The sequence below is a fragment of the Eurosta solidaginis genome, chromosome 2 (genome assembly GCF_040869045.1).
Source record: "Eurosta solidaginis isolate ZX-2024a chromosome 2, ASM4086904v1, whole genome shotgun sequence".
NCBI classification, from domain to species: Eukaryota; Metazoa; Arthropoda; class Insecta; order Diptera; family Tephritidae; genus Eurosta; species Eurosta solidaginis.
In genome coordinates this window covers 97,556,730-97,569,020 of record NC_090320.1, presented here as the reverse complement: position 1 = coordinate 97,569,020, position 12,291 = coordinate 97,556,730, and positions in this window count along the sequence as shown.

Below are 12,291 nucleotides of genomic sequence, written 5' to 3'. Positions count from 1 at the left end.
AATTTTGGAATGCTAAAAAAGTTTTTGAGGCACTTTGAAAATTAGATATGTTAAAATTTAATATTTGAAAGATATAAAAAGAAATAAGCCAGATTATTAGGTTGGGTCTAAAACTTTGCCAGGTCATTGCAAAATAATTTTTTTTAATTGAAAAAATGTTTTTGAGGCACTTTGAAAATTAGATATGTTAAAATCTAATATTTGAAAAATATAAAAAGAAATAAGGCAGATTATTAGGTTTGGTCTAAAACTTTGGCAGATCATTGCAAAATAATTTCTTTTTTAATTGAAAAAATGCTTCTGAGGCACTTTGAAAATTAGATATGTTAAAATTTAATATTTGAAAAATATAAAAAGAAATTAGCCAGATTATTAGGTTGTGTCTAAAACTTTGCCACGTCATTGCAAAATAATTTTTTGTTTAATTGGAAAAATGGTCTTGAGGCACCTTGAAAATTAGATATGTTAAAATTTAATATTTGAAAAATATAAAAAGAACTAAGCCAGATTATTAGGTTGGGTCTAAAATTTCGCCAGGTTATTGCAAAATAATTTATTTTTTAATTGAAAAAATGTTTTTGAGGCACTTTGAAAATTAGATATGTTAAAATTTAATATTTGAAAAATATAAAAAGTAATAATCCAGATTATTAGGTTGGGTCTAAAACTTTGCCAGGTCATTGCAAAATATTATTATTTTTTTTAATTGAAACAAGCAAGGAAGGCTAAGTTCGGGTGTAACCGAACATTACATACTCAGGTGAGAGCTTTGGAGACAAAATAAGGGAAAATCACCATGTAGGAAAATAAACATAGGGCAACCATGGAATGTGTTTGTATGACATAGGTTTCAAATGGAAGGTATTAAAGAGTATTTTAAAAGGGGGTGGGGCATAGTTTTATAGGTGAACGCCTTTTCGAGATATCGCCATAAAGGTGGACCAGGGGTGACAATAGAATGTGTTTATACGATATGGGTATCAAATTAAAGGTATTAATGGGGGTTTTAAAAGGGAGTGGCCCTTAGTTAAATATGTGATGGCGTTTTCGAGATATCGATCCAGAACATCATCTGTCGGGTACCGCTAATTTGTTTATATATGTAATACCACGAACAGTATTCCTGCCATGATTCCAAGGGCTTTTGAATTCGCCCTGCAGAAATTTTTTATTTTCTTCTACTTAATATAGTAGGTGTCACAACCATTTTACAAAGTATTTTCTAAAGTTATATTCAGCGGACAAAAAGCAATCCAATCACCATATTTCATCCCGTTTTTCGTATTTGGTATAGAATTATGACATTTTTTTCATTTTTTGAAATTTTCGATATCGAAAAAGTGGGCGTGGCCATAGTCGGATTTTGTCCATTTTTAAAACAATAAAGTGAGTTCAGATAATTACGCGAACTAAGTTTAGTAAAGATATATCGATTTTTGCTCAAGTTATCGTGTTAACGGCCGAGCGGAAGGGCAGACGGTCGAATGTGTATAAAAACCGGACGTTGCTTCAACCGATTTTGCCTATTTTCACAGAAAACAGTTACTGTCATAGAAGCGATGCCCTTATCAAATTTCACAAGGATTGGTGACTTTTTGTTCGTCTTATGGCATTAAAAGTATTCTAGACAAATTAAACGAAAATGGGCGGAGCTACGCCCATTTTGAAATTTTCTGTAATTTTTGTATTTTGTTGCACCATATCATTACTGTAGATGAATGTTGACATAATGTACTTATATAATGTAGTAAAGATATTAAATTTTTTCTTAAAATTTTACTTGAATTTTTTTTTTAAGTGGGCGTGTTCGTCGTCCGATTTTGCAAGTTTTTATTTAGCACACATATAGTAATAGGAGTAACGTTGCTGCCAAATTTCATCATGATATCCTCAACGACTGGCAAATGACAGCTTGCAAAATTCTTGAATTACCTTCTTTTAAAAGTGGGCGGGGCCCCGCCCGTTGTCCTAAATTTTACTAATTTTCTATTCTGCGTCATAAGGTCAACCCACCTACCAACTTTCATCGCTTTGTCCGTCTTTGGTAATGAATTATCGCACTTTTCGGTTTTTCGAAATTTTCGATATCGAAAAAGTGGGCGTGGTTATAGTCCGATATCGTTAAGTTTAAACAGCGATCTGAGACGAGTGCCCAGGAACCTACATACTAAATTTCATTGAGATACCTCAAAATTTACTCAAGTTACCGTGTTTACGGACAGACGGAAGGACGGACGGACAGACATGGCTAAGTGAGTTTCTTCTTTCGCCCAGATCATTTTGATATATAGAAGTCTATATCTATCTCGATTAGTTTATTCCGTTACGGGGTACCGATATGCGAACAAAGTTAATATACTCTGTGAGCTCTGCTCAGCTGAGTATAAAAATGGTTTTGAGGCACATGTAGTCATCAGCTAAAGTAGTACTCACCCATACACACGCATATGGCTATAAGACAAACATAAACTACAGATATACATGTACTTATAGGACTGTAAACAAGCATAAGCTACAACTGTTCACAAAAGTACTACAGCTTAGAAGGAATGGATGTACGAGACTACAGAGAGTATAAAAGCAGCGCAAGCTCAATAATAACTAATAAGTTTGACTTAAACACGCTATCAGTTGCGAAGTGAAGTTTAATTGTGAAGTATAATTGTACTACTCCCAAAGTGTTTAATAAAGACCATTTCCAATACAGAATATTGGAGTGATTTATTCATTTAGCGATTCGGAATTTCCCTAAATTCGTTACAATATTTAATTTTCAAAATGACTCAAAAACATTTTTTCAATTAAAAAAAAGTATTTTGCAATGACCTGGAAAAGTTTTAGGCCCAACCTAATAATCTGGCTTATTTCTTTTTATATTTTTCAATTATTAAATTTTAACATATCTAATTTTCAAAGAGCCTCAAAAACATTTTTTTCAATTAAAAAATAAATTATTTTGCAATGACCTGGAAAAGTTTTAGATCCAACCTAATAATCTGGCTTATTTTCTTTTTCTTTTTATTTTATTTTTTATTTTCAAAGTGCCTCAAAAACATTTTTTCAATTAAAAAAAGAAATTATTTTGCAATGACCTGGCAAAGTTTTAGACCCAACCTAATAATCTGGCTTATTTCTTTTTATATTTTTCAAATATTAAATTTTAACATATCTAATTTTCAAAGCGCCTCAAAAACAGTTTTTCAATTAAAAACCAATTATTTTGCAATGACCTGCAAAGTTTTAGAGCCAACCTAATAATCTGGCTTATTTCTTTTAATATTTTTCAAATATTAAATTTTAACATATCTAATTTTCAAAGTACCTCAAAAATATTTTTAGCATACTGTTTAAGTTAGTTTCTCCACTTAAACCACTCTTCTATGACTCACGCTCGTGTGAAGAGTCTACGAGTACTGTGGTGACTCACGTTCCCGCAGTTTTCCCCACATCAGTCACACATATGTGCATAATGCATCCCTGCATGCACTCGTCACTATTTGACAACTCATTGGAACTGGCTTCCAATGTCCAAAAGGTTATATAAGCGCTGGGCGCTTTTCCACTTCCTTCTCTTTTTTCATCACCAAGCCACAAGTCGGAGCATCTCCCGTAACGACACGTGATCCTACTCAGCAACAACTACAATCAACATACATAAGTATTCAACATAACTCTATTAAATCCCTTTATTTTGCGTAAATTAAAGTTTCATTTGGAATTGTTTTAAAGAATTACATAGCAACTTAATTTTGTAAATAATTGAATAATTTGATACACTACTGAAAGTGAATACGTATCTTTAAATTACTTTGTTAGACTAAGGCCAAAGTTTGTGAATAAATTGCAATCATTGAATTTAAAATATAAATAAGCTCGTGATTTAACATTGGTCCTTGCGAGCCAAAATTGAATCAGCAAATTGGCAACGCAAAAGTTTCCCCTAATCACTAACGCAAAGAAACAACATTGGCCTTAGCTTTGACAGCGATCACTCGCTGAACACACACACTTCATTTTCGGCATCGGTATAATTGACAGCATCATCGGCGCAAGGAGCAAAACTGAATAAAAAAAATTCAAAAAGAACATTAATTTCGAAAAGTAAGTGAAGCGGGTTGAAACTAAAAGTGTGTTAATAAAACGTGAAATAAAATAAGTGATCCTAGCCGCTACCTACCGTGGGATTTATTTAATATTTTTGGCGCCATCAGGAACCGAATTTGTCTCCAGCAAACCAGTAAAGCCATATTGCTGACTCCACGAGGGAGCACCACATCACAGAACGTCACCATAACAGTCCCTAGAAGCTATCCCAGAAAGCACATTGGTAAAGTACAAGGAATTATGTCCAGGTGAGTCTCTGAAAATTTTCCATTTCAAACGGCACATTTACTGTTACCGGCAAACGGTTCATATGTATATATATATGTACATCGCCAAGTAAAAGTACTCGTCAATAAGTACCGAAAATCCCCAAGGCGACTGACATATATATGCACACATTTATGTAGATACATGCATTTGAGGTTAGATTTGCAACTCGTGCTAAATACCCTCATTCTCATAATAAATAAATTCTTCCCATGTAAACTCCCACAAACATGCATACATAATTTTTAAAGCAAATTCTCTTGCATTTGACGTTAAAATTCTTAATTTTCATTAAACATACATGGGCATAAAATATACGGTCGAGTCTTTGTTGTTGTAAATTTTTCGTTCGAGCATTTGTGCATACAAAAAGACATCATATACCAGCAAACAGTTGCGCATCGTATCGACTTGAGAGTTTCAAATAATAATGTTCAATCAAAGTCCCACTTTCAAGGAATGAACCATAAAATCACTCCAAATTGTGATATCACAGCCATTATTGCGTTCTTTCAAAATCCCATAAATTTGCAAGTCCCGTACGAAAATATATAACTATTCTTAGTCCCTTCTACCTTTTTTAAATACCATAAAACTACACATTAATAATCTAAGAGGTTTGGAAAGTAGCAGTTATTCTATTTGTTAATTGATTTCGTAAAACCTAATTGCAATTCGAATACTTGTGAATTTTGGTGTTACTTGGGTTATTTGCCTACTCGCTGCCGGCGTCAAGCATACATTTTTTGTACACATGCACATTTTAAGCTGCGATTAGCATCAACATGACGTAGCTTAGAATAAGTGACCGTAGAAGATATATGTACGTAGACGTAAAAGTTAAAACATTTGGGGAATTAAACCAAATTGAGTCGATAGCGGAAAATATCTAACTACAGTATTGTTGAACACAGACAAGTTTATAAAATTGTAAATTCGCTAAAAAATTCCACTGTATACATACAAATCCCCAAATATTACCTCCACATACACTTTCTCTCCATTTTAAATTTTCCCTAAAATCAAGCTCGAAATCTCATATTACGTTTAAAATTAAACCATGGCAACGGGCGCAGCAGCAATGTCCGCTTTCATTTTCGACTCTAACAATTTGATCAGTTTTTGTTCACATTTTGAAAAGGAAGATCCCGGGGTTAATACCGACACTTTGTTAGAAGTGAAACTCCAAGACCTCACCACACGCTGGGAAAACTTGCAGGCCTCGTATCGCACTGTAAGTCTTGGAGATGTCCAATGTATTTCAACGGACTTTAAAGAGGAAGCAGCTAAGAAATTTGAACTTTGTACTGATAGTTTTTATATCTAGTAAGTCCCAAATTTTGGATCAGCTTAAGCTTCCCCAAGGCGCATCGGGCGAAACAAACAACCAATCCCGTCAATCCCTCTCCACATTTGTCAATCCCAATTCAGTCCCTTGTATCAAAGTACCCCCTTGCGAAATTTTTTACGGTAGCTACGAAGATTGGCCGTCATTCCGTGACATGTTCACGGCGGTGTATATCAATCATCCCAAATTAACCCTTGCCCAGAAATTGTACCACCTACGAAACAAAACCAAAGGAAAAGCAGGAGCAATCGTGAAGCAGTATCCATTGGTTGATGGGAATTTTCAATTGGCCTGGAAAGCGCTAAGAACACGGTTCGAGAATAAACGGATTCTCATTGATATGCAACTTACTCCAGTCACGTCGGAAAATAGCGAGGGAATCCAAAAAGTACAAAATACCATTAACGACTGTTTAATTATTCTAAAATCCCAAGGGGTGTCCGTGTCCGATTGGGATCCTATTCTAATTTATGTGTGTTCCACCAAGCTTCCCGAATAAACCCTTTCTTTATGGGAGCAATTCTTAGAATCCCGAAAAGAGCTCCCCAATCGAGCCCAAATGAACCAGTTCTTAACTAGTAGGTATGAAGTAGCTGAACGCCTACATGGGTACAAAAGTACCAAATCCCGGAACTCAGTTACCACTAAATCTCCTCCCAAAATCCAAACATATCATTCGCATGGAAATTTAACTCCGAAATGCAAGTTATGCACTAATCATCATCCATTGAAATTGTGTCCTGAATTTCGTAAGCTAACTGTTGCCGAACGCACGCAGTTCATAGAGCGAAACCAGTATTGTAGTAACTGTTTCGCCTACAATCATGTACTTTCTCAATGTTCCAGTGCATTCCGATGTGCACATTGCAAGAAAAATTACCATACAATGCTGCACCCCCAAGTCACTAATAAGCCCAACCCAAAAGCAAACGGTGGAACTTCCTCATCATCTCAAAATACAGCCTTACTTCACACTGAGTCAAATCAGAAGTCCAGCCATCCGATATTTGACCTAACAAAAGGCAATTGGCAGGAATCACCTTCATCGTCTAAGACTAGCCTAGGTAGTGAGTCAAAGGTCCAAGCGAATTTCTCCACCAAAAATGAGAAAGCGCTTCTCCCCATCGCCCAAGTTCAAATTGAACACCTGGGTTCGCTTTACACCTTAAGAGCCTTAATTGACCAAGGTTCTCAAAAAACTTTTATATCCCAAAAGGTTCAGACTCGTTTACAACTCCCTACATCTAAAGACAATTTTTCAGTCACAGGAATGGGTGGAAAAATTGTCGAAAATGCAAACCAAGTTTGTCAACTTACGCTAGTTTCCCAGCGCTACAACACTCACATCAACACCAATGCGATCGTTTTGAAAAAGCTAACGAGTTTTCTCCCATATTTCCAAATCCCTTATCCAGACGTTTCCCAAATTAAAGATTTAGATCTCGCTGATCCCTATTTTTACACTCCCGGCCAAATAGATCTTGTTATAGGCAGTGACCTCATTCCTCAAATTCTGCTCCAAGGCATCAAACATCAGGTTCTTGGCAGCTTACTCGCGCAAAATACCATATTTGGTTCGTACCTTAGTGGACCTCTATCTTCCACTTATTGTTCCACTTTTCATACATACGCTACCGGGATTTCCGATGAAAATCTCAACATGCAACTGAAACGTTTCTGGGAGATAGAAGAAGTGCAAGAATCATATCAACCATCAGATGACGACGTTATCTGCGAATCGTTTTACAAAGAAACCACCTACAGACACCCTGATGGATGGTACGTGGTACGTCTACCATTTAAATCGGAATTTCCCTCTAATCTCGCCCTTGGTCCCTCTCGGGCGCAAGCCATGAAGCAAGCCATTCGAATGGAGCACATGCTCACTAAGAATCCAGATCTCAAGGACGAGTACGAGCGTGTCTTAGAAGAATACCTCATGCTGAATCACATGAAACCCATCGATCCCAATGAAATTCAGGAAAACGATAATTATTTCTCGTATTACCTTCCCCACCATTCAGTAGTTAAGCCAGGTAGTAAATCTACTAAGGTTCGAGTAGTTTTCAATGCTTCCAAATCAACCTCATCTGCCAAATCTCTGAATGAAATTCTCCACATTGGTCCCACTCTGCAGTCTGATCTAATGTTAGTAATTTTAAATTGGCGTCTTTACAAATTCGTATTCAACGGAGATATCCAGAAGATGTAGCGCCAAATACTATTACACGAGGAGGATCAACAATTTCAAAGGATTCTTTTCCGCATGAGCAACGAAACAAAGCTTACCGATTTTGCCCTCAAGACTGTCACGTTTGGAGTAAACTGCGCGCCGTACTTAGCCATACGCACCTTACATCAGTTGGCGAATGATTCGGGAGTCACTTATCCCTTAGCAAAGCGAATTTTAACAGAGGAAACCTACGTGGATGACATACTGTCCGGTGGACATGACATCCCATCTTGTATCCAGGCCCAATCCCAAACAATTAGTTGTTTAATGTCTGCAGGTTTTCCCCTTAAAAAGGTCACTGCTAATCATCCCGATCTCCTTAGTCACATATCAGCAGAAGACTTGCTCGATTCAGATTTTCTGAAATTCGATTGTTCCAGTTCTGCTAAAACTCTTGGCATCCGATGGAATGCTTTAAGCGATGACTTTTCATATACCATTGAGCCAACCCAGCCCCTACTAGTGCAACCAAGAGACAGATTTTATCGTAGGTGTCGAAACTTTTTGACCCCGCAGGGTGGCTAGCGCCAATTCTTATTCAGGCGAAAATATTATTGCAAAAAATATGGCTGGAAGGTACGGATTGAGACGAATGTGTCAAACCATTATCTCTCCAAAAATGGCTACAGTTTTTAGCAGACTTCCAAATGATAGAGCAAATTCGAATACCGAGATGGACTGAATTTTCCCCTAATAATAAAATACAAGTACACGGGTTTTGTGATGCATCAGAGAAAGCGTATTGTGCGGCCTTTTACCTTCGTTCACAGTCAAACAGCAAAGTCTCGTCTCATTTACTTTTCTCTAAAACTAAGGTTGCGCCATTACAAACAGTGAGCCTCCCGCGCCTGGAGCTGTGTGGAGCAGTGTTACTGTCTAAATGCATCAAAAATGTCATCAATCAACTTCCCTTAAGAAATATCGAACTCTTTTTATGGTCAGATTCATCGATCGTGTTGTCATGGCTTGAAAAACCGCCATGCACATGGAAAGTCTACGTGGCAAATCGCACATCCCAGATCATACAGAATGTTGGAAACATCAAATGGCACCACGTATCCACAAACCGCAACCCTGCTGATCTTGGTACTCGAGGGTGTAGGCCGCAAGATTTAATCCAACTACAACTTTGGCGGAAAGGCCCTGACTGGCTGCTAAAACCTTCCGATCAATGGCCCATTTCGTCCAGAGAAAAGATAGTCCCTCCAGAAGAACGAAAAGTCCAAACTCTACTTACTTTGGATAGTGAACCTGATATACTTGATCGCTTCTCATCATGGCCGAGAGCTCTCCGGGTGATAACTTACATGTTTCGTTTTATACATCGAACCAAGCCCATACAGTCCACTGCATAAATAAATTATGAATCCCTAGTTATCTCCCAAGCAGAAATTCACTGGGTCAAAGCACGTCTGATTAGGCTCACTCATGAAAGATATTACCATAATGAATATGCCAAATTTTCGAACCAACTACCGATTTCCAACAAAAGTAAACTTTTGCCTTTGAATCCTTCTCTAGATGAAAACGGCCTACTTCGAGTAAATGGCCGATTAGCTAACTCAAATCTCCCACATAATGAAAAGCACCCAATAATCATCCCTGAATCTTCACGGTTTTTCCATCTTTTTCTCCAATTTGTACACAGTGTATTAATGCATGCTGAGCATCAACTCATGATCCGTACGGTCAGGCAAGTATATTTCATTCCTCGACTGAAGTCGAAAATAAAACTATGTATTCGCAGTTGCATAACGTGCACCATTTTTAAGAAGAATACTCAATCCCAAATCATGGCAGCGTTACCACCAGAACGCTCCAACTTCTCCTTACCATTCACATTTACCGGGCTGGACTTCGCAGGTCCCTTGGATCTCAGGTCGTCAGCTCTCCGAAAATCGTCCATAATAAAGGGTTATGTCTGCGTTTTTGGATGTTTTTCAACAAAAGCAATCCATTTAGAGCCTTGTTCTGACCTTTCCAGCAAAGCCTCCGAAGCAGCGTTTCTGCGATTCATTGGGAGGCGTGGGCTCCCAAAATGCGTATATTCTGACAACGGGAAAAACTTTGTCGGCGCAAAACGAGCCTTTCAAAGGGATTTCGACCGGTTCTTCAAATCCACGGCCGTCGATATTCAAGCAAGAAATGGCATACATGGGTTCGAATGGCAGTTCTTACCACCGAATGCACCTCACATGGGTGGCCTGTGGGAGGCAGCTGTCAAAAGCTTCAAACTGCATTTCAAACATGTCGCTGGAAGCCATCACTTCACCTTTGAAGAATTAGCTACATTGCTCGCTCGTATCGAAGTGGTGCTCAATTCCCGTCCACTATCGCCTATGTCGGACAATCCCGACGAATTACTAGCCTTGACACCAGGACACTTTCTGCGCGGTGCGCCATTGCTGGCTCCCCCCGAACACCGAATAGATAATCTTTCACTTCAGGATCGATGGGAAAAACTAAAGATTCTTCACCAACATTTCAGCCAGAGATGGAAGGACGAATATCTTAAGGAGCTACATCGGCGTTATAAATGGAAACACCCTCAGAAAGATATCTCCGTAGGTGACTTTGTGGTCGTCAAAAATGACTTACTTCCCCCTCAAGAATGGCGCTTAGGCCGAATTGAGAAGGTCTACCTTGGAGCGGATAATCGCGTCAGAGTTGCGGATGTTCGAACATAGCATGGTCGTTTCACTAGACCAATTGTAAAACTATGTCCCCTACCAATTTATTCCGATGCGCCAAGTCCCTCAACTCCCTAATTTTATCTACACTAACTTCACAATCTCACACAACACACATATTCCAACTTATCGCTTTATTGAATTGTGACTAATATCATCTTTATTTACAGACGATCCCCACAACTTCCGTCACCGATTCGGGCGCCACGAAACCCACGACTTCACATGTGTCAACTTTGTCAGCGATATCACGCCTTGCGTTATTGTCCCAAATTTCGGGATATGGCCACTAATGAGCGCATCATATGTGTACGGCAACACAAGTATTGCCCAAATTGTTTGGCGCGCAACCATGGCAACGTACGCCAGTGCTCGTCGCCGGAAACGTCCAAAATTTGTCATGAGCAACACCATACACTCTTACACAGGCCGCAAGCTGGCGAAGATCCGGCTCCAACCCAGCTACCACGCAGAGCACGGCCAACATCGGTAGACGTGCATACCCAATTAAACCGGGTGATCAGAGATTTGGAGCGATTAAGGGACAGCCTTGCACCGGTGCAAAGGGGGCGCGATGTTTAAGTGAGTTTCTCCACTTAAACCACTCTTCTATGACTCACGCTCATGTGAAGAGTCTACGAGTACTGTGGTGACTCACGTTCCCGCAGTTTTCCCCATATCAGTCACACATAAGTCCATAATGCATCCCTGCATGCACTCGTCACTATTTGACAACTCATTGCGTTGGGCTTCCAATGTCCAAAAGGTTATATAAGCCCTGGGCGCTTTTCCACTTCCTTCTCTTTTTTCATCACCAAGCCACAAGACGGAGCATCTCCCGTAACGACACGTGATCCTGCTCAGCAACAACTACAATCAACATACATAAGTATTCAACATAACTCTATTAAATCCCTTTATTTTGCGTAAATTAAAGTTTCATTTTGAATTGCTTTAAAGAATTACAAAGCAATTTAATTTTGTAAATAATTGAATAATTTGATACACTACTGAAAGTGAATACGTAACTTTAAATTACTTTGTTAGGCTAAGGCCAAAGTTTGTGAATAAATTGCAATCATTGAATTTAAAATATAAATCAGCTCGTGATTTAACACATACCAAAATTAATTTTTTTGTTAAATTCAAGGATGGTCTCAGCACCGCCACCCCTTAGCCAGTTCTGCGTTTCTATATTTAGATACCGTTAAAAAAGCATTGTACATAATTTTCATTGTGCCTCAAATACCTGCTGAAAAATGCTTACCAGCTCTTAGACTAAATTACCCGGTTAATCCTGTACTCAAAGAACAATACCCAAAACTTACAGAGGAGGAACGCACACTCCCTAGGGAAACGCGAGTCACTCTAACTCAACTTGATTCAGGATACTGCAACAGGTTAAACTCTTACCTATCCAGAATCAACCCCGACATACAAAATGTATGCCCTGCGTGCAATGAGTTCCCACATGACACCAACCATCTATTCAATTGTAATGTGGAACCAACGCCTCTATAGCCCCTCTCATTATGGTCCCTGTTGAAACAGCAAGTTTCCTTGGACTCCCGTTAGAGGATATTGATGACAATTTGTGAACGGCCACACCTATTGGATGGAGCGAAGCATTGCTAACACAACAACAACAT